The following is a 22,349-nucleotide window of genomic DNA, read 5'->3' on the forward strand; positions in this document are numbered from 1 at the left end:
AGATTTACCACCAGTTTTACAATAGATCAACACTCTTTTTCCTATTTTGATTTTTACGATTGGTTACTTCTGGAAATATAATCTTGCTACTTGTGCACCCATTGATTTTGAACACAGATGTTTTTTGATTTGTAATATCTGTTGTAGATTCATGGTACCATTATTATGTGAAACCTGGAGCTGATTCAGCACTGTTGGAGACCTAAAAAATAACCTCCAACCTCCAGCCTCAGTTGAAAGAATGCAAGATTATTGGTGTATTGGGGCAGGATATATCTTGCTGTAGTTTTTATTGTTCTACTTGTCATTTGAATAACAAATTCAAACCTAGAGCTATCCTGGGAAAATATCTTCAGTGGGAAATGAATTATGAGAAAGCCTCTTAGATACAATTATTGCAATTTTCTGTAGTTACATTTAGGTCATTGTTATTAGATTTTGACAGGTCTTATGTATTTTCACACTGGAGATGTTCTACTGACTCTCTTGGCATCTTTTTACTTCCTTTCTCTTATTGATCACTTTCACAGACAGATGAGTCAGACTGAGAACATTTTCCATGAACGTAGACATCAATTCTTGTCATTGCATGTTGCATTTTCTTATATACGATTTTATTTAAGAGAGGTATTGATACTTTCATCCGTGAGTTATGTGGACATTTCTGGTCCTTGTGTTCTTATTCATTTTATGTATCCTTTTTTGTTATTTACATTGCGCCTTACTCTGTCATCTATACTTTGTTCAGCTATCACAATGATTTTCATGTCTCCATCAATGCTGTCTACAGCTCCTTTTTTTGTAAAAGCCCTTACTCCAACTAATGTTCAAACTTCTTTATTCCGCAAGTCCACAAACATTCCATCATCACTAAGCTTCACAATCATCACTCCTACTGTGATCTGATTGAATCATTTATCTCAATTTCTGGTCTGTCCAAATTCTGTGTTTATGCCCTTGTGTTGCTGCCACAGCAGCATGATCATACTGTGGCCCATTTTGACATTTTTTTCCTTATGTAACTCATAAGTCAAATGATTGGCTTTTTTTTGTCACCTTCTTTGTAATTCAGCCAATTCATGCTTCCACATGTAAAAGGGGTTCATTTCCCACTCTCACATTCTTCCCACATTCACTCATAGTTCATAAACACAATGCTGTTTCAGGAACAAAAACAAAAACAAAAATTGCTGGAAAAAAACTCAGCAAGTCTAGCAACATCCATGTAGAGAAATTCGAATTAACATTTTGGGTCCAGTGAACCTTCTTAAGAATGGAAGACCTTTCGGTTTATTGTTTCAGGAGATGTTCAAATAGAAACTTGCAAGATCCAACAAACCTAATGACAGAACTGTAAGCGAATGAGATGTTTATATGAGCAAAAGGTTTGAATGATTGGGAAACCAGTAATATGGAAGTACTGAGGTAGGATGAGGACTGGACAGCAGCCAATACACTCTCAGTATGTCTTAGCATATTTAACATATTAATGAGGCTAGAAGCGTCAGATTTAAACTGCTCTGAAGGATTAACTTTGGTTAGCTGGGTTTCTGAGGGATGGAGAATCTGGACAATCTACAGGAAGATGAGTACAGACTAGCACACGTTGTGAACCAACAGAAGCAGGAGTATCTCCATCAACCTCTCAAGCTCCTTCACCAGCAGAATCCCTAACTTACATATCACCCATACCCCACAGAATCCACTGGAGTTCAGGGATTGAATGTATATCTGAGGCCTGCTCCAGAGCATTTCTCAGAATGTAGAAGCTACACCTATCTCTCGGAAGTTAAAGATTTGAAGAATTGCAAACTGCATACTGCCACCCTAGCCACCCCAACCTTTTTCCCGACAATCAGCAAGGAAGCATTCCTCACATCGTCACTTGTACTAACCTAATAATTCAAATGAAGCGAATGACCAGTCCACAACTTGAGACACTTTTCAAAAAAATCTGTCAGCTTTGTCAGGAATGAAATAACTTCATGAATTCTTGCTGGTTATTTCTGATCAACTGAAAATTTGCATTACCCTTTAGTACCATTATATTCTACATCATTATTAATCTATATTAATTTTGGTGAGTCCTGGTTGATGTTTCAGTACTATTTTTCTTTACAGATGTAGGCCATTTGGCCTCTTCAGTCTGTTCCAGCATTGAAATAACTCATGGCTGATCTAGACCTTAAAGTAATCTGCTCGTCTTTGTTATGCATCTCTTAATCCCCAAGCCTGACAAAGACTTATCAATATAAGTGAACAGGTCATAACATATCTGAGAGAACATTTTTCTTGGGATTTGAGCATCACTGGCAAGGCTAGTGTTTATTGACCATCCCTAATGACCCTTGAGAAGATGGTAATGAGGTGACTTCTTAAAGCATATTTATCTCTTTGATGTAAGTACACCCACAAAGCTATTGCTTAGGACATTGACTCAGTTACACTGAAGAAATGGCAATGCAATTCCAAGTTAGGCTGGTATGTGCCTTGGAGAGGATCTTGCAGGAAGTGATGTTACTATGTGTCCGTTACCTTTGTTCTCTTAGGTGGTAGAGGCTGTAGGTTTCAAATGTATTGTCAACAGAAACTTAGTAAGATGTTTAAGTGTACCTTGTAGATAGTACAGACTGTTGCTACAATGTATTGATGTTGGAGGAAGTAAATGCATAAAGTGATGAATGGGGTACTGTTCAGTCAGTCTGCTTTGTCCTGAATAGTGTTGAAATTCTTAAGTGATAAATGCTGGAAATCGTAGTCAGTCAGACAGCATCCATGGAAAGAGAGCAAGCTAACGTTTTGATGAAGAGCAGCTCTGATGAAGAGTCATCTGGACTCAAAATGTTAGCTTGCTGTCTCTCCATGGATGCTATCTGACTCGCTGTGATCTCTAGCATTTGTTGTTTACAGTACAGATTGCTGCATTTGCAGTAACTTGCTCCTGCTTTGACATTTTTGCGTGCTGCTAAAGCTGAACTCATCCAGGCAAGTGCAAAGTATTCTATTCTCCTGATTTGTACTTTATTAATGGTGAATGGGTTTAAGGAACAAGGAGGTGAATTTCTTGCTGCAGAATTTCTAGCCTCTGATGTGTTCTTGTAGTTCCAGTATTTGTATTGCTGGTCCAGTTTAGTTTTTGGTGAGTGGTAACTCCATGATGTTGATGATAAGAGTTTCAGCAATTGGAATTTTATTGAATATCAAGAACTGGTGATTAGATGGTTTACGGTTGGTGGCAGGATAAGGCATGTCACAATGTAAGGGCCTCAATTAAAGTACCAGTGGGAGGGAGGGGGAGGGTGCACTGATGTCAAAATTGTGGTGGGGATATGGGGGTAGGCCACTCACTTGCTTTGACACTCTCCTGCAACCTGTTGGTGAAGTGGTGTAAAAGTCCACAAGACCATAAGACCATAGGAGCAGAAATTAGGCCATTCAGTCCCTTGAGTCTGCTCCGCCATTCAATCATGGCTGATAAATTTTCTCAAATCCATTTTCCTGCTTTCTCCCCATAACCCTTGATCCCCTTGATACTCAACAATCCAGTCAAATTGCCTCTGGAGTCATGAATGTGTGGGTAACTTAAACTGACACTGCAGTATTGAAGGAGTGTTGCAGCGTCAGGCATGTCAACTTGGAAATGAATCATTAAACCTTTACCTTATCCATCTCTGACTCCACCCTTCCCTTCCTTGACATCTCTATTTCCATTTATTGGAGTTGGCTGGCCACTGATCATAGAATCCCTACAGTGTGGAAACAGGCTCTTCAGCCTAACAGTCCACACTGACCTTCCAAAGAGTGACTCACCCAGACCCATTCCCCTACCCTACTACTCTACATTTACCCCAGACTAATGCACCTCACCTACATATCCCTGAACGCTATGGGGAATTTAACATGACCAATTCACCTAACCTGCATATCTTTGGATTGTGGGAGGAAACCCATGTAGACACGGGGAGAATGTGCAAACACCACACAGACAGTCACCCGAGGCGGTCCCTGGCGCAGTGAGGCAACAGTGCTAATCACTGAGTCACCGTACCGCCCTTTATCCATTATATCCATTACAAACCCACCAACTTCCACAGTTACTTTGGATATACAAGCTCACACCTTGCAAGGATTCCATTTCCATTCTCCTAGTTTCTCTGACTTCATCACACCCGTTGTGATGATGACACCATCCATAGGGGGAAGGCCTTAGAAATCTCCCACCTTTTCCTCAACTGACCACCCTGCCATATGACTGACAGGGCTGTCAGACAAATCTGACCCATTTCCTGCATATCTGCCCTCACTTCTACCCTCCCACAACAACGTACGATCCTCTGTCCTCATTTTCCACCCAAGCAGCCTCTGTATCATAAAAGATAGTAAGCTGCCATTTCTGCCACTTCCTGCAGCTTGCTATGGCCAGACCCACATTCCCCCTCTCCTTCTGTCCCCTGTCAGCGTTCAGTAGAGACCATTCCATCTGGGACACCCTTGTCCTCTCCTCCTCTATTCTCAATGCATCCCCACAATCACACTGTACCTTCCATGCAATCACAGATGGTGCAACACTTGCATGTTTACCTCTTCACTCCTCACTATCCAGGGCCCCAGACACACATTCCAGGTGAAACAGCGATTTACCTGCACTTAATTCAATCTAAATCAATTCTTACCATGTGGTCTCCTGTACGATAAGGAGACAAAACATGGGCTCAGTGACCATCTGAGCTCTGATGGTAAAAATGACCATGAGCTACCAATTGCCTGCCTCTTCAACTCACCACTGTGTTCCCAGGCCGGGACTCAACCAGCATTTTGACCAATGATCCGACCCCATCCATTTCACCAGAAGCAAACCAACTGGCTGATTGTCTCATTTGCCATCGCAAGACTTTGTGTACAGATTGGTTACCAAATTTACCTGCACTTGAAAATTCCTTGGATTTGTGCTGTCCTGAAGAGAAAGTAACCATTTAATAACTCGCCCCCCTCTACTGTCTCATCAAATACAAATATATACATGATCTGTTTTAAAAACAGATTCTGATGACTTTGTGGGTTCCCAATAGGAAGACAAATATTTTTACAAAGAGTCTGAACTGTAAAGGTCATTATAGAAGGCAAAGTAAAATCCTATTTCATGAAATGCTGTCAAGGCAATTTCATCAAACATTGAAATAGCTTAAAAAGACTTAAAATAAAAGACTTAAAATAGTCATACTTATTGTTGAATCTTCTTATCTTTTACCTTTTCCATCCAAATCTTATTTCAAACACCCCTAAATAAATCAGTTTACATGACTGATTAAATAGGTCAATTTGTGTAGTGGCAGGTCCCAACAAGACCATCAGCGTGAACTCCCAACCCAGTGATTTCTGGTGAACTGCAGGTTGTGGGTTTCAGTGCTGGTTCCCTGGAATCTGTGTTGCCATTCTGGCTCTAACTCGAGACATACATCTCAATGTTCCCTGCTTCTGGGGTAGTACTATCGAGGCCATTGTGTTTAGTAACTATAGGCCGGTGAGTCTCACTTCTGTTGTGGGCAAAGTCTTAGAGAGAATTGTAAGGGATAGGATTTATGAACATCTGGATAGGAATAATGTGATCAAGGATAGTCAGCATGGTTTTGTGAAAAATAAATTAATCAACCTAATTGGATATGCTGTGACACATCATGGCCATAACATCGTAGGGTGGGACTTGATACCTTCTGGTTCAGAGGGAAGGGCACTACCACTGAACCCTATGCATCAGCTTTCATGCCGTCCCAGCATGGCTGTAATCAGATCCAGCCATCCAGTGTGCTCACCCCTTTGTATATCACTCAATAGCTCCTAAGGTCAATGTGTCATCAAGAAGATAAATCATCTTGCCATAAACAGAACTCCGGCAAACACTCTCAATATTCTGATAATCAACCAATTAGCAATACCCTGGGAAACATTTAGTCAGAGTTATTTTCTTTTGTTTTCGCAAAAAGTATAGGTCGGTGTGGACTCGTTGGGCCGAATGGGCTGCTCTGGCACTGACGGGATTCTATGATTCTAGGAAACATGACCGATGAGCCACAGTTGACATGTCAATTCATCCACTGCACCAACTTGTATCAGATAACAAGAAGCTATTACCGTGCATTGATCAAACATGAGTTTTTAAAATTAGTCTTCCAAAACAAGAGTAACTAACTAATTCACAGAAAATAAGCCAGGCCTACAAATCACAATATTCACATTAACTACTGAAGTGTCAACATAAATGAGAATAAGAAAGGAAGCTTTTATGAGCACTTTTCATCTTCAGAATGTCCTAAAGCACTTCATAACATATTAGATTACTTACAGTGTGGAAACAGGCTCTTCGGCCCAACAAGTCCACACCGACCCACCGAAGCACAACCCACCCAGTCCCTACACCTAACACTACAGGCAATTTAGCATGGCCAATTCACCTAACCTGCACATTTTTGGACTGTGGGAGGAAACCCACACAGACACAGGGGACTGTGGGAGGAAACCCACACAGACACAGGGGACTGTGGGAGGAAACCCACACAGACACAGGGGACTGTGGGAGGAAACCCACACAGACACAGGGGACTGTGGGAGGAAACCCACACAGACACAGGGGACTGTGGGAGGAAACCCACACAGACACAGGGGACTGTGGGAGGAAACCCACACAGACACAGGGGACTGTGGGAGGAAACCCACACAGACACAGGGGACTGTGGGAGGAAACCCACACAGACACAGGGGACTGTGGGAGGAAACCCACACAGACACAGGGGACTGTGGGAGGAAACCCACACAGACACAGGGGACTGTGGGAGGAAACCCACACAGACACAGGGGACTGTGGGAGGAAACCCACACAGACACAGGGAGAATGCGCAAACTCCACACAGTCAGTCACCTGATTACATAATATGCACCTAATGATCAGAGAAAAAAAACAGTGCATGTAGTTTCTTTTTGGCAGGAATCTTTTTTTCAATTACTTCAGCTGACAATATTCTCAAATTTTCTTTATTGTGCTGCTGGAAGAAATTAGTTCAGGTGATGATCAAATAATTTTGAGTTAATTTAGGAGAAGAATTGTAGTATTCTGCAGTGCAGAAAAAGGTCATTCCCTGTCACTTCTGTGGTCAGGGCCAGGGAGAGACACCATGGGTCCTCGTGCCTGTAGGTCCCTTATCTCCATTGCCCCCCCATCTTCCTACCCCTTAAACCCCTGACAGGTTGACAGCCTCTGTCAAATGCCTTCACAATATGTTTTGACTCCAATACAATAAAATAATGCAGCACAGAAGGAAGCCATTTGGCCCATCGAGTCTGAGCCAGTTCTTTCAAAGAGAAACCCCGTGCATTCCACCACTGCCCCTGCCCTACACATTCTTTCACTTTGCCTTCCAAATATTTATCAAATTTCCTATGAATCTGTATCCAATTCAGTGTCAAGGAGTGAGTGCACTCCTAATCCTAACCATTATCTGTGTAAACCCTTTTGCCTTGTATCACCTCTTGTTCTTTTGCCACCAATTTAAATTAAGTTAAATCTAGGGCATCATATTATCAATACTTTTCTGTTGGAAACAGTTTCTATTTATTCCATCTAAATCCTATCTTACTTTTATGCCCCTCTACAAAATGCCCTCAGGCATCTTAGGAGAGCAACCTCCATTTTGCTGTGATTCCACATCCCTAAAACCATTCAGCAAAGCTTCTTCATTTTCGGACTCTCAGCCTCTTATTTTTAAAAAGCCCATTGAGAGTTCAGGGTTCAGGATGATATACTTTACATTGATAGCTTTTTCTAATAATTACACCCAACTTCGCATTCACAGTATTCAGTCAGCTCCACTCCTTTGAACCTGGCCTTACTTCAAATGAATGTTCACAAAGGCTCTTCAGATTTAGGGCTACTTTATAATTTTTGGATCCGACATTTTGGTTGTCAGGGACTCCATTTTCATTCTCATTTATTAGATCATACAGTCACATCATAAGAATACCTCCCATACTTCTGACATATTTGAGTGGCCTCAAACAAACGTAGAATTTAAGAGTAACAAAAAGATGGGGTACTGGGCTAATGGTCGGGTACTTGGTAGTGTGGATGAGCAGAGGGATCTTGGTGTTCATGTACACAGATTTTGAAAGTTGCCACCCAGGTAAATAGTGTGGTGAAGAAGGCATATGGCGTACTGGCTTTTATTGGTAGAGGAATTGAGTTCTGGAGTACTGAGGTCATGTTGCAGTTGTATAAGACTCTGGTGCGGCTGCATCTGGAGTATTGTGTGCAGTTTTGGTCGCTATACTATAGGAAGGATGTGGAGGCACTGGAACTGGTGCAGAGGAGGTTTACCAGGATGTTGCTTGGTATGGTAGAAAGATCGTATGAGGAAAGGGTGAGGCACTTGGGGTTGTTTTCATTGGAGAAAGGAAGGTTTAGGGGTGACTTGATAGAGGTGTATAAGATGATTAGGGGTTTAGATAGGGTCGACAGTGAGGATCTTTTTCCACGTATGGAGTCAGCTATTATGAGGGGGCATAGCTTTAAATTAAGGGTGGTAGGTATAGAGCAGATGTTAGGGGTAGGTTCTTTACTCAGCGAGTCGTGAGTTCATGGAATGCCCTGCCAGTAGCAGTGGTGGACTCTCCCTCTTTATGGGCATTTAAACGGGCATTGGATAGGTATATGGAGGATAGTGGGCTAGTGTAGGTTAGGTGGGCTTGGATTGGCGCAACATCGAGGGCCAAAGGGCCTGTACTGCGCTGTATTTTTCTATGTTTCTATGTTCCTATGTTTTTTGGAGGCTTTTTTTAACAGTGAATTCCTGAACTTCTGCCTGTATCATTCTGAGATAAAATGATGAGCTTCTTGTGAACTGAGTTGTTCTGAAAAAGTTAATTCTGCTGCAGATAAGCACATTATGTAATTTAATAAAAGCAATTGTGTGGTTACATAGATGGAACATTAAATTTGCCTATTCATCACTGCAGATTGTTTATACAGGCCTCCACCAAATGACCATTAATATTTTATGTGGTTAGAAATGTTTTCATGTGGTACATTTATTCCACAGTATAACTTTCCTTAAGGACATGGATAATACCCAAAGAAATTTCTAGTTTGCAAATGAACACTGCTGTATTTATGCAATGGAGACAGTTCAAAAGCAGCAAGTAAGGATAAAAAGGCCTATTTCTCTGATTCATGTTACTCACTGCATTGTTTACCCAGTTATCTGTTACTCTCACCCATGTCATGTCTGTTTCATCTGTGAACTGATATATACAGAGTGGCACCAGCAATTGGTCTGCTTTTTGAAATATAAGCATGTCGAACTTTTGAGGTGTTATACATATGTTCACATGATGCTTGCAATACTGTAAAGGTCATTGGTCAAAGATCCTCGCTTGCTGTCCTTCTTCTACATGGTTTAAATCAGATAACTAGAGAATACAGCAGACAAAAGCATGTCAAATTTTGTTAATGTAATATTACAGATCACCAATAGATTGAATTTTAATCCAAGCCAACTAAATGATGCTGAACAGAATCATTTTGACTATAACTTCTAATTGGCAATTTTGCTACAGCAAGCTTCAAGATTGAAACTACACGGGCAAGGACATGAATAGAAAGCCCAGCATGGTTTCTGACTAATCCAATACCTCATTTCAGCTCATTCACATCTAGAATGTGGAGAACATTAGGCTTTGTTATCACTTGCAGAGAAAAAATGTGCTGTAACTGCTCAGTGTGAGATTGTCTGATCTGCAACTGACTCGGTTGTAATGTACAAACAAAAAATCTATACAAAGCAGCACTTTGGCATACCCTTCACGCTAATCTGCTTCTCACATGGCTGTCAGAGACAGTATAATGGAAATGGTTGACTGTTGAAAGCATTGGTGCAAGTTTATTTTATTTTTCAATACTCTATTTTCTACAAATCCCAGAGTTGTCTTATTTGATCTAAATTGACTGTAGGTTTTAGTTCTTGAGTCAGATTAAACTAGAGGCAGGGGTGATGCAGTCCATGTTCTAGCACACTGCAGAAGAAGATAAAACTAATTTACACTGCAAAGATGTATTTTGGACATGAAATTGATTTCTGAAACTTTCAATGGTTTCACATATTCATGTGTTAACATACCCTGAAATAGATTATTTCGTTGTTTATGACTGATACTAGTTCATCAGATTATCATGATGGAATAATATTAAATATTCCTAACCTCTGCCTATTATGCAGCTGCAGTAAATATCTGAATTTCATATTTCTATTATTTATTGTTTTGTACGACTACATTTTCTGTCCAATACAACTATTCACATTATATTTAAACTACAAGGCAGCAAAACCTGACTCATAAAATGGAAACCACACCTCATCTGATTACTGTATGGAAGGATGTTATAATGGGTGATTAGTGTTATAACCGTGCATGGGAGGTGGATTGTGGTATTAGATGTTGTGCTTGCTGCTATTGAGGACTTCTCAGATCCTTTTAACACCCTGTCTGAAACACTCCACTCTTAAACATGCTCAATAGCACAAGGGATCCACCCCATCATCAGCCCTATTAAAACGCTTGAAATGAGGTTTCCTCATGATGTGCCTTTGACTTTCTTTTGCTGCTGCAGTGTGCGTGGAAGCTCATCGTTGTTGGAGGAGTTGGAAAATGTTTTGAGATACAAAAAAGAAGTGGGCTAAACTTTAATAAGGAGGCCAGAGGACTGTGGAAGTCTGATAGCAGAAAGCTTGCTCTCACTATAGAGGCTTTGGTTGCAATCCCTCTTGGATCGCAACACCACAGGAACATGGATCATAGATGGCAGGGATCAGTTTATTATTCACAGCTGAAGAGGTATAGAGGAGGAGAATAAGAAAGACTATAAATGACAGGCTCTACCAAGTGTTGTCAGAGGGCACTTCTCTTACTAAATCAGGTAATTGGCTGTGATGGCTATGTTTCATCAAAGAGATTGTTACAGAATTGTGCCAACTCCAATAGCTGGACGTGCATCTAAAGAACAGACTAAGATTGATGCTTTCAGTAATCCTGTGATCCTTCTTGTTGGGAACAGCTAACATTGCATCATCTCATTGTTTGTTGTGCATTGCTGCATCAGGAAGCTACTCAAGGTCCTGTATGCCAGGATAAGGGAATTCATAGTCATTTTTCTAACCAGAGAGCAGTAGGAAGAGCACGTACATGGCTTTGCCAAGCTGGAGGGATGCTTATTGGTTCCAGAAACTATTGGCGGCACACATGTAATTGTGGTCACGATATGAACAGCATCATATACCTCAAATGAAAGGGCTACTGGTTCCTTAACATGCCCTTTGTATGCGATCTCACACAGAGTAGTGAGTCAGTGAATGTTTGTTATCCTGGTAAAGCAGCTATGATACATTGTTCCTCCACCAGTCAGCCATATTTGAGTCACCTGCTGATCCAAAGGCTAGCTACTTGTTGGCAAGGCTGCCTAATCTAGAAGAGGCCTATGTCTCCCTTCTGTTATGTGACTGTGGGTGGATAGCTGTCTACAATGAGAACACTGTTGTTTCCTGTAACATCTTGAAGGAAATGATAAGTGTTCTGTGGTTGTAAAGCTGAAAGGTGTCTCTTAGTTTTTAGTGGTCTGCAGCATCTTCCACAGCTTCACTTCCCTGAGGGCACATGCCTTACCACCAGATCTTCTAAAGTTGACAGTTGACAGTTCCTTCTGCATCTCAGTGACAACCAGTTAACTCCCTTTTCTCAAACAGTATATGTTGTCGCCTTTCCCAAGTTTCTTACATATCTGTCCTGACAAGTGTAAGAGAAAATCTTTGATTTCGTGTCCCTTATTAGTAATATCTAAGTTCTGTACTACTAAGCAATTATTTTCACATGCATTTTTATATGCTGTGGGTCATTTGTCAGTAGAATGATACAGTATTATATATCCTTACCTGTTAATAACAGCTATTTTGGTGAGGAACCCGAGAACCACTATCAAAAACTCAATGCTTCGTTGGTGTAAACTTAGCAAAAGGTTACAAAATGCTATATCAAGCCTTGCCTGTATTGAAATTATAGAATCCCTATAGAGAAAGAGGCTATTTGGCCCATTGAGTTTGCACTGATCCTCCAAAGGTGACCCCAGCCAAGTAACATTTCTTGGGGTTTTTACCAAGACTAACCTGCACATTACAGGATTTTTTAAAGAAAAAGCATGGCTAATCCATACATCTTTGGACTGTAGGAGGAAACTGGAGCACTCAATCAAAAGCCATGTAGACTCAGGGAGAATGTGTAAACACCACACAGTCCCCGAAGACTGGAATTGAACCCAGGTCCCTTGCAAAGCTAACCACTGTTCCACCCACATAGACCAATGTCACAAAAACCTTTACAAATTATCAGAGATATTTCTCTATCAGATTTATCTGAGTTCTATTCTCAGTCCCAGAAGTGAAATTACCATATTCTGTGATGAATGTGTGACCCAGCCTCAGTAATGTGCTCTTAATTGGTGATGAGCATATATTTTCAGCACTTTCTGTGAATAGTAAATTCCTCTGTAAAAGAAAGGATGGTATGAAAATATTTGACATGAATATTTTTAATTTTTCACATTTACTTTCAATGACCTTCAATCTTTTTAGTATGTATCTAATACGTTCAAAGAAGTCAACAAACCAAGAAATAGAAGTTACTTGAAAACATCACAAATGTTCTAGTTATCACCACAGAGGACATTACAAATATCAGTCAATCAGCAGTTCACAGACAGGTTTTACCAGATCAAGTAATTTCATTATATTCCCCAACAGATAGCAAGCAACAGAGTTTGAGGGTTTTGCAAATATGTTTGGCATGCAGGAATCTTTTGAGAACTTTGTTTTGTGATTGTGAGGCTGGTGTAAGGGGCAGGTATTGATGTAGCGTAGAGACACTTTATCGCGGTATAGGATAGGATCAGGGCACTGTTTCTTTTGGTATTCGTACGTTTAAATATATCCATATGTTGCTGTGTAATTGGGCACAAAGGTGTATGGTGGAAATCCTGCTGCCTTCTCAACAATCCCCAGTTAAATTTGGGATGGGATGGGTCAAGTATAGCTTTCCTGTCCAGAGGCAAATTGTAGCCCTTAAATGCTGCAAAAGGATCTCAGCTACCTCTAGTAGTTTTCAAGCAGCAGAGGGGGATCACTCCAGGTAGATGCAGGTAGGTAAGCCTGTAGCTCATTCATGGGACAGTCATCTGGGTTCCTGAACCCACTGAAGGGCCCACCAGCAGAGACTGAGTAAACTTCCAGGAGCAAGCCACCCTGCCCTTCTCTGATTGCCAATTTCAAGATCAATGGCCTAAATTAACCAGAGATTGAAATGCCGCATGAAAGTAAGTAATTTAACTTACCTGGCAGATCTTCATCATGCATTTAAATGTGGGTTTTTGCAATTAAAAGACAATAATTTTACAAAGTTTGAGCATTCTGAAAGAATAGGCATGCTTGTGAAATTTTTTGTCTTGTAGTCAGCAGGCAGATGTAAGAATATCTATTTCAGAGTGAAGAACAATTGAAACTGTGTAAGAGAGTGCTGATTAGTTAGCAATTGGACTCTGTTTGGTCAGGACATTGCCATGAAGTATTCACCAGGATTTAATTTAATTGAAAAGGCACAATTCCTGGTCAAATTTCTTTTTCCTGCAACAGTCTGGGCCCTACATATGAATATATATATATAAAACTTATCACAAGCCCTAGTGATAATCTTAAATTAATTCTTGGTGTTATTTTTGGCACACTTGGAATTGCTCAGTAGGTGCTGCCAATCGTAGACATATCAAATGTAGGACACCGTCTTCTGACATTTTTAAGTATAGAGTTGTTGAGTATGGTTGGTTCTCTGTCTGTTGCAGATTGTGAAAGAGAATGTGCTGCTTGACACAATCTACCAATCATTGTGATGTATGACCACCATAGCTCACATCACACCGATGTTGTATTTCATGTCCGATATTGTTCATTTGTGTGGTCGACAAAATGTCATTTTGGCTTGATGGCAGCATCCTGTAAGTGGAGGATACTACTTCAGTTAGTTAGCTGCATAATCACAGTCTGAAAAGGGTTGTCCATTTACTCAAATCTTTGAGACATTTTTCCAGGGTACTTTGACATGAACTGGGCATTTTTCAGGACCAAACATGGCAGTCTTAGACCTGTTCCTGAACTTATACAATATACCAATGATATGTCAATGATACCAATATATTTATGATTTGATCAGGGCAGCCATTGACCCTTAATGTAGTTTTGATGAATCTTATATCATGATAAAGCTTCCATGATGAGCAAACAGCTTGGGATGATTTACAAGGCTGCTGATACAGTCAATTTTCTACTGTGTGGAGCTGGAGGAATTCTTGCCGGTATATTGGCCATTGATGATCGGTTTGCAGTAAGAACTCATAAGCAGATTTTTCAACTAAAACATTGAGGAAAGGGAGTGGGTAGGCTGCTCCATTTCAAAAGTGATTTTGAGTGTGGGATGGAGCCCATTTAGGTATATCAGATAAATTCCTGTTTGTAGCTACAGATTCAAATATAGTAAACGTTTCTTCTCTGTAACATGCAAGGGATAGGACATGTGCTATCATTCATTAAAAATAGATAAAAACATTTATAAGAGCTAGGCCTAGAGAGGATCCCATGGCAGCATCTTCTCTTCTCTTCTCACGTCTAGTTGCACATGAGGCAGACAAATTATATGTTTTTGCCCATTTCCATAGTTAGATTTTGCCAGAAGCTATGGATTAAGGGGTACAGGCTCCTGGCTAACCAGGAGACTCTTTGGCTCTTAACATCAGCCATAGTCATATTGGAGGGATTTACAGGTTCATAATCAACCTGTATAGTCATGTTACAAATGGACCATCCTTGACCATCAAGTCCAATTTGGGCATACAAGATGTGTGTGCTGCTAAGTTGCTAAGTTAAAAAAAAGTACAGATTCAGAAAAGGCATTTGGTGTATAAATGTAGGGAAGTCTTACTACAATGTACAGTACATTAGCGAGATCACACCTGGAGTAGTGTGTGCAGTTATGCTTTCCTTACTTAAGGAGGGATATATTTGCATTGGAAGGTTCATTAGGCTATTTCCTGGCATGAAGTTTTTTTTGAGGAATGATTGTCCAGGTTGGGTGTATACTCATTGGAGTTCAAAAGAATGAGAGGTTTTCTCAATGAAACATTAAATTCCTCAAGGAAATTGACAGTAATGGATGCAGAGAGAATTTTATCTTTTTGGAGGATTCTACAACTTGAGGGCACATTATAAAAATAAAGGGCCTCCCGAATCAACAGAGCAATGAGGAGGAATCTCTTCTCTCATGAGCATATTTAGCCTTTTCAATTCTGTTCCACAGAGGTGTGAAGGCTTTGTTAATGAATACATTCAGATATGAGCTAAATAGATTTTTGATTAATAAACAGTCAGCTATTTGGTGGAGCCAGGCAGTAGAGTTAAGGCCAGAATTAGATCAATTTTCATTGTATTGAATAGGCTTAATGCATTGAGTGGCCTACTCCAGCTCCTACTTTTTAACAATTGATGGTCAGATGGGTGATATGGGAATTCTTCCTAATAGTTTTCTCTTACTGACTGTTCCTGGACAGTCTGAAGGCATCACTAAACCATGGGGTTATCCTTTATTCTCTCAGAGATATTTGCTTGTTTGCAGACTCTGCCCTATGCATTTGATAACAACAAACATGGATGAGACTAGAGATCTGAAGGATGAGGCTGGAAATCTGATCAGGGTGGTGATTCATAGGAGCACCTGTGTTAACAATGCTATTAGTATGTAAACACTGCAGGCAACTCCAGTTGTCACTTAATTATGACACACTGACCCTGACTCCATAGCTGATGCTGAGTTTGCCATCTTCCTGCCCTTTTCCACTGCAGAATTGGTTAGCTTGTGCACCTCTGCTGCATGAATGAGCTGGCCTCTGTGTAATCGTGTTTGACCAGATTTTCTCACTGCTAATGACAATGCCACCCACTTCTGGATCCATTGTCAGAACCCACACTGGTAGCACAAATTGTGGTGCTGGAAAAGCACAGCAGGTCAGGCAGCATCTGAGAAGCAGGAGAGTCGACGTTTCAGGCATAAGCCCTTCATCAGGAATGTGCTCTGCGGTCCTCACTTACCCCCACACTGGTAGCATTAAATTCCACCCACCAATTCTGAAAATAAAGAGAAAATATATAAATAGACAAATGTCCTGACCAATCTCTCAATTGTCATCATTGAGAAAAAAACAGCTTACCATTGTTATTTATTAGATCTGGCTGTGTGCAATTCACTGCTGTGTTTTCTTGAATTATACCAATGCCTATGTTTTCAACAAAATATCTGAGATGTGTTTTGGGATGTTCTGAGGCTGGAGATACAATATTTACAAGAGCTTTCTTTTCTTTTTAAACTGCTTTTGTACTCCAGAGTAGGAGAGTTTTCTTCTAAATCAGGTTCACAAAGGTTCTCACTAATCTGAGTACATGCAGAATGGCTGTGACATTTTTGTCAGCATATCATAACTGTACTATCAAACTACTATTGCGAGAGTGCTATTTTCCTTGACTCCAGAAAGCTTAGTAGCAGTCGGGAAGACCCAGTTTAAAATAAACCTTCCTTATTTAAGGAATAAAATCTACCATTCTTCATGTTGCCAATCAATATGTAAGGCATTTCCCAAGGAAGGTAACATTTGAGGTGTAGTATCATCCTTATTGAAAAATCTGCAATATAATTAGCATGATTTAAAGAAGACCAAACTTAGGAACATTGTTACGCATAAATACAACATTTGAACTATCAATTACATTCCCATATGTCTTTTAAAGATAGGAACCATCTATTCCAATCTCACACCTGCAGCAATGTGGTTGACTCTTAACTGTCCTCTGAGTAATTAGGAATGGGCAATAAATGTTGGCCTAACCAGTGATGCCCTCATTCCGTGAATGAATGAAGAAAAACAAAATCTCTTGATTGCTACCCAAACTCTATTATTTCTTTTATTAACGCAACTGTTTAAATACTACCTAAAAGAATAATGAATTCTGTTTCAGCCATGGTTTCTACTGGAAAATGTCAAAGTATAACTAAATCAGTTGACATTTACAATGCATCCATATCTTATATTGTTGAAATAACTTTTGAATTCTCCCTATTATTTTAAATTCTTTCTCAACTTTACTCTGCATCCTCTCCACATGGGCATTGGAAAATAGACACAAAGGAATTTGGAGCAGGAATCGACCATTTGGCATTGTTCCAATACATTTTGAATGAAGCTCATCTTATCTTAACAGTTTCCCAGTGTTTTTAGAATGCATTTTATTGTGGTGCAATGTGCTTTCTGACAACAGACAGATTAAGCAATGTAATGGAGAAAACATCAGAAACCTGGGAATTGAATTGCATTAATAATAATGTTCTCCTTTGCCTCCCTCTCTAGTGAGAACATATTCAATGTGCCAAATGTTATATGTGCAGGCTCTGTTAGATACCTTGACATGCAGCGCGTTGTAGATAAATCAATCCAGTTGAAAAACAGCTGAATTATACTTCTGATTCAATCACAATCAGAAGTGAGATAAATGACTACACCATTTACAAAATGCACTGAATTGCTCAACTATTTTGAAGTTATTTTGATTGTTGTAAAGTTCTCCAGCTCACTATGTTCTGTATCTTCTAATAATTCAACTCACATCACAAAATAAATGCCCTGAAATTATATGATTCAAAACATTGCATTGATATTTTATATTGTGATTTTCTGCATTAACTGTTTTGTATAAAGAGCATCCATCTTTTCTTTGTGGGCACTGAGATTGTTTCTATTCTCAGAATTTCAGTTGTCTTCTTTTCATTATATTAGGAGGGTAAAGAACATTTCTCAATAAGAATTTAAAGGAAAAAGGATTTTAAAACTGAATTCCCCAATGTCTGAGCTCCTGAAGTTGGAAATGCATATTAATAAACCCCATCCAGGGAAGATATCAAAATACAAAGGCACATCATCCTTTGGCAACTGATTAATGCATTCAAAGTTGCAGGACATGAAACAAACTGTCAGGTTGTTAATCCTGTGAAAGCCGATGAAAATTGAAGCCCAGAATCAAAGGAATTTATCCTGTTTATCCTGCAGGCAATTTGACAAATACAGAGCAATGATCATCTATGTCGTCTAGAGTAAAATAAATATCATCACTGAAGTCCGGAGACCTGTTCATATTGGGTCATGAATCCATAAGGAACTTTAACTGTATTTTTAGTGGGAATGGAAAGAATGAACAGTTAAAATTTAATGTATTTGTTTCTTGCTTAGCTTCTGTCGTTTTTTTTAACTTGGCCTCATTGGCTTTGGTGGCAGATGTTGTGTACATTTATCCATGCAAGCACCTCCTGCTATGTGACTTCTGTGATGTCAACATGACCTCAAAGACCCCACCACACTTGCCCATGCAATCACAGGTGTAACACTTGCCCATTTATCTCCTTCCTCTTCACAATCCAAAGTCCCAGTCACACCTTCTAGGTTAAGCAGCTACACTTCACTCAATCTAGTCTACTGTATTTGCTGCTCACAATGTGGCCTCCTCTACACAGGGGAGACAAGGCACACTTTGGGGGACTGCTTTGTGGAATGTCTACATTCCATCTGTTACAATGACCCCAACTTCTAGTTGCCTTCCATTTCAACACAACACTGTGTTCCCATACCAGCATGTTCATTCTAGGCCTGCTGCAGTGCTCTAGTGAGACGCAACACAATCTGGACAAACAACACTTCGTCTTCTGTTTGGAGATCTTACAGCCTTCAGGACGTAACAATTGTAGAGCATGACCATCTTCTTCCATTTTGTATCATGTAGTGGATTTCTTTCAGTACAGTCAACCCATTTACAACTACTAATGGCACTCATTATACCTATCTAGCGTCTCTTCTCTCCTGGCCTACTATCAGCAATCCTTTTGTCTGGTTACCTTTTTCTTTCTCTCTCTGGGTCCCCTCTCAATCCTTTCTCCCCCTCCTCCATAATCAGCATAAATACCACCTGTTCTTAGCTACTATCAGTTCTGAAGAAGAGTTACTGAATTCAAACCATTAACTCACATGTTTTCTCTACACAGATGCTGCCCGATTTGCTGAGTTTCTTCAGGAATTTCCATTTGTTGTTTGTGTCAAAGATATTTTAACTAGATCACGAGTGGGCCAACAGCTTGGTAGCTGGTGGTAGAATGATATAAAAAGTCTCCAGATAAATATTATTCCTTGCAAGATATTCCCTCTGCTGTTCCCACAAGATCCTGTTGACAGCCACACTGCACCCTGTATGTTTCACATTCCTCTATTACCTTGCTCACCTGAGCTCACCTGAGTTTGAAACTAATTCAGAATAATCTGCCTACAAATATATATTGTAGCTACTCACAAAGTGTTGCCTCTTAGCTTTTCTCAGTCCAAGTGAACGTAATCTAAGTTGATATTCAATTGCAGTGTTGAGGTGGAGCTGCTTGGCTGGAGATACTATCTTTTAAACCAGGTCATATTGAAGCACTATTGCTTCTTCAGATAGTGGTTAAAGATGGCTCAGCAGTATTGAAACTTCCTCAAGTTAATTCTTTAAATCCTGGCCAGTGATTCTCTGTTAACCTCCAGTCACTTGATGTTGCTGCACATTCATCTTGTTGTTTTGCAATCTTGCTGAGTCCAAAATACCTACAGCGTTTATGAATATGGAAATATTACTTTTTCATTATAGTGCTTTCAGATGTTTATGTGGAGCACAGTGCTATATGAATGTAACTTTGTTCTTTCTATGAATTACTGCAGCTTTTCTGTTTTCATTCTGGATTAGTATGTGGTTTCTTGGAATTAGCTAGTTTTCAGAAATGCATTAGCAGTTCAAATAACACTCTGCAATCACCATGGTGAGAGTAGCCCTTTCATAAAGACAAAGACAAAGCCACCTTAAAACCAGAGGGAAACCAAATGAGAAATTAAAGGAGCAAATTAAGTAAAATTGACAGGAAAATTAACGCAAGTTTGATGTTGGAGGAAAACATGCACCCTAAGGAACAAAGATGGTTTTACAAAATACAAGTGGCTACCTCTGGGAATTTCATTACAAACTTGATTTTATAATAGTGACAACCCAACAGCTGAGATAAACAAGGGAGTACTCTTCAAAATTGCCACAGGATTCCCTGAGCTAATCTAGTGCTTTTTATCGTTATTTTATTACTAATATACTGTAAGTGTAATAGGATATTAGTTTTTTGATATATAACATCAAGTTATTAATATATGCCTTAGTACAAGATAACTTGGAGTTCTAAATAACTCATACTCAACTCGAAACAGAATCTCTAGGTAGAACTTTCCTTGTATGTCATGGGCAAGCGTAAAATAATTGTCACCCCAATGGGCCCTTATAAGGATTTCTTTTTCTTTTTCCTCCCATTATGTCTAAGTGTAGCCCCAGTGCTAAAATGGAGACAACTTGCCCTAGTGTTACCTGCCCAATTGCAACTCACCCTCTTTGGCTTAAACTCCCAATGTGTTGAAAGTTATAGTCAAGCTGAAGGTTGAGGATCTGGGTACCTCTGGAACATCTGAGAGATTTGTGGAGGGCCTGTATGTGGTTCCTCCTTTGGTGGGGCACTTACTGGTACTACCCTGTCTCTTTGTGAGGAAGGGGCATCTAGAGTGAGATCAACGTTTTGCACCCCTCTGTTAACTTGCTGTTGGTGTTAACTACCAATGGCTAAAGTAATGGAGGGCAGGTCTGCGTACATCATTGACAGCTGCTAAGTGTTCTACAGGCCCGGGCTCTCCTTGGTAGCTCTAGCCGGTCCATGGAAAAAGCCAGACACAGATATACAGGAGCTAATATGATAGAGGTCACATTGGTGGACTCCTCCCATCTTTGGTCCAGTTTACCGCATGTCTCACAAATCTGTTTGCTGTTCCTGTATCAGTTTGTGCATTTTAACAAAGGAAGAAGCCTTATGTGGATGTCAGTTGTGCCTGTAGGAAACAAAGAGAGAATGAATCATAAAATAGGGGTAGAAGCTTGGGCATGTTCACAGGGGTGGTAATGAGTGAGAATCACCGTACTTAGCAATGAATCTTACTTGCTTGCTGAGATATGAAGGTCTTAGCATCACCACATGAATGCTCACTGTCTTCTCCCCATAAGGCAAGGATTCTGACCCTTGTGGAGAGTGAGCAGATGAATGTCAGGCTCCACAAAACCCATTTTTGTCCTCTCTGCCCTATTGTGTATTGTTCTCATTTGGAATGAGACATGGACAGAATCAAGTGAGGTGCGAGTGACTGACATTGCTGTTAGTATTGATGCAGGTGCAGGGCAGATTGGCGTTGATATACTGATCACGGCATTGACTTCTGGTTCCAGACACTGATGCTGTGCACAAACCTCAGAGGCCCTTGCAGCTGGAAAGAAAATTAGAGGGAATGCTGCTGTAGTGGCCTGAGTGAGTGATTAGGAAATGTAGAGGGCAGGAAGGCTAATAGTTTCAGGGAATAGATAGGTGAGAACCATGAAAGAAAGATGTTTTGCACGCAACAATAGGAATGGTAGATCATGAGCATTGGTATGAGGTAGTGGCAGTGGCAGAATTAGAGAGAGTGTGTGGTAGCAGAGAGAAGATGGTGGCATGAACCCTTGAGGAGTGCAGAAGGGCATTAACCTTTTCCCTGCACTGTTACATATTGTATTCCTCCAGATCATGGATACCACAGTGACCCAGGTGGCAACTTAGGACCAAGCTGACATGACCTGTTGCTGTGATCTTCTCTAACAGTGCTGAGGAAAGTGGACAGCTCCCCTGTTCACCAGTACCTCCAAATCCTTGTTGGCAAACTGATGTGCCAGTTTTCCTCTGCTGGCCATCTCCTGTCTAAGTCTTCACACTCAGGAACTGTGAAGCCCAATTCCTGTCTTCTAGCATTTGAGCTGGTGCACATATAAGAATTCGATATGCTACCAATGGCAGGAAACACAGAAGGTCTCAGCAGAGGAGAACATTGCCGCTGGTGACTAAATGATAACACATGCAGCTCTGTGGAGGTATGGTGCATACCTAATGAGTTGAGCACTGTAAAATTGTGTAAAAAAATTCACTAGAGCACACAGGGAAAAACTTCCCATGAAACTACTCAAAATTGACATTCAACCAAATTTAATGCTCTGTTTTTCTCTCTCTCTCTCTCTCTACCAATGCTGCCACACCTGTCGAGT

At 40.3% G+C, this 22,349-nt stretch overlaps 1 protein-coding gene across 1 annotated transcript in view; it reads left to right on the forward strand.

Annotated features, from left to right (window-relative positions):
* The window catches only part of LOC122560127 (sterile alpha motif domain-containing protein 10-like), a 124,373-nt gene that overhangs the window by 28,623 nt on the left and 73,401 nt on the right, over positions 1–22,349 (forward strand). The window lies entirely within an intron of this gene.

This window comes from Chiloscyllium plagiosum, chromosome 20 (genome assembly GCF_004010195.1).
Source record: "Chiloscyllium plagiosum isolate BGI_BamShark_2017 chromosome 20, ASM401019v2, whole genome shotgun sequence".
In the NCBI taxonomy this organism is placed as follows: Eukaryota; Metazoa; Chordata; class Chondrichthyes; order Orectolobiformes; family Hemiscylliidae; genus Chiloscyllium; species Chiloscyllium plagiosum.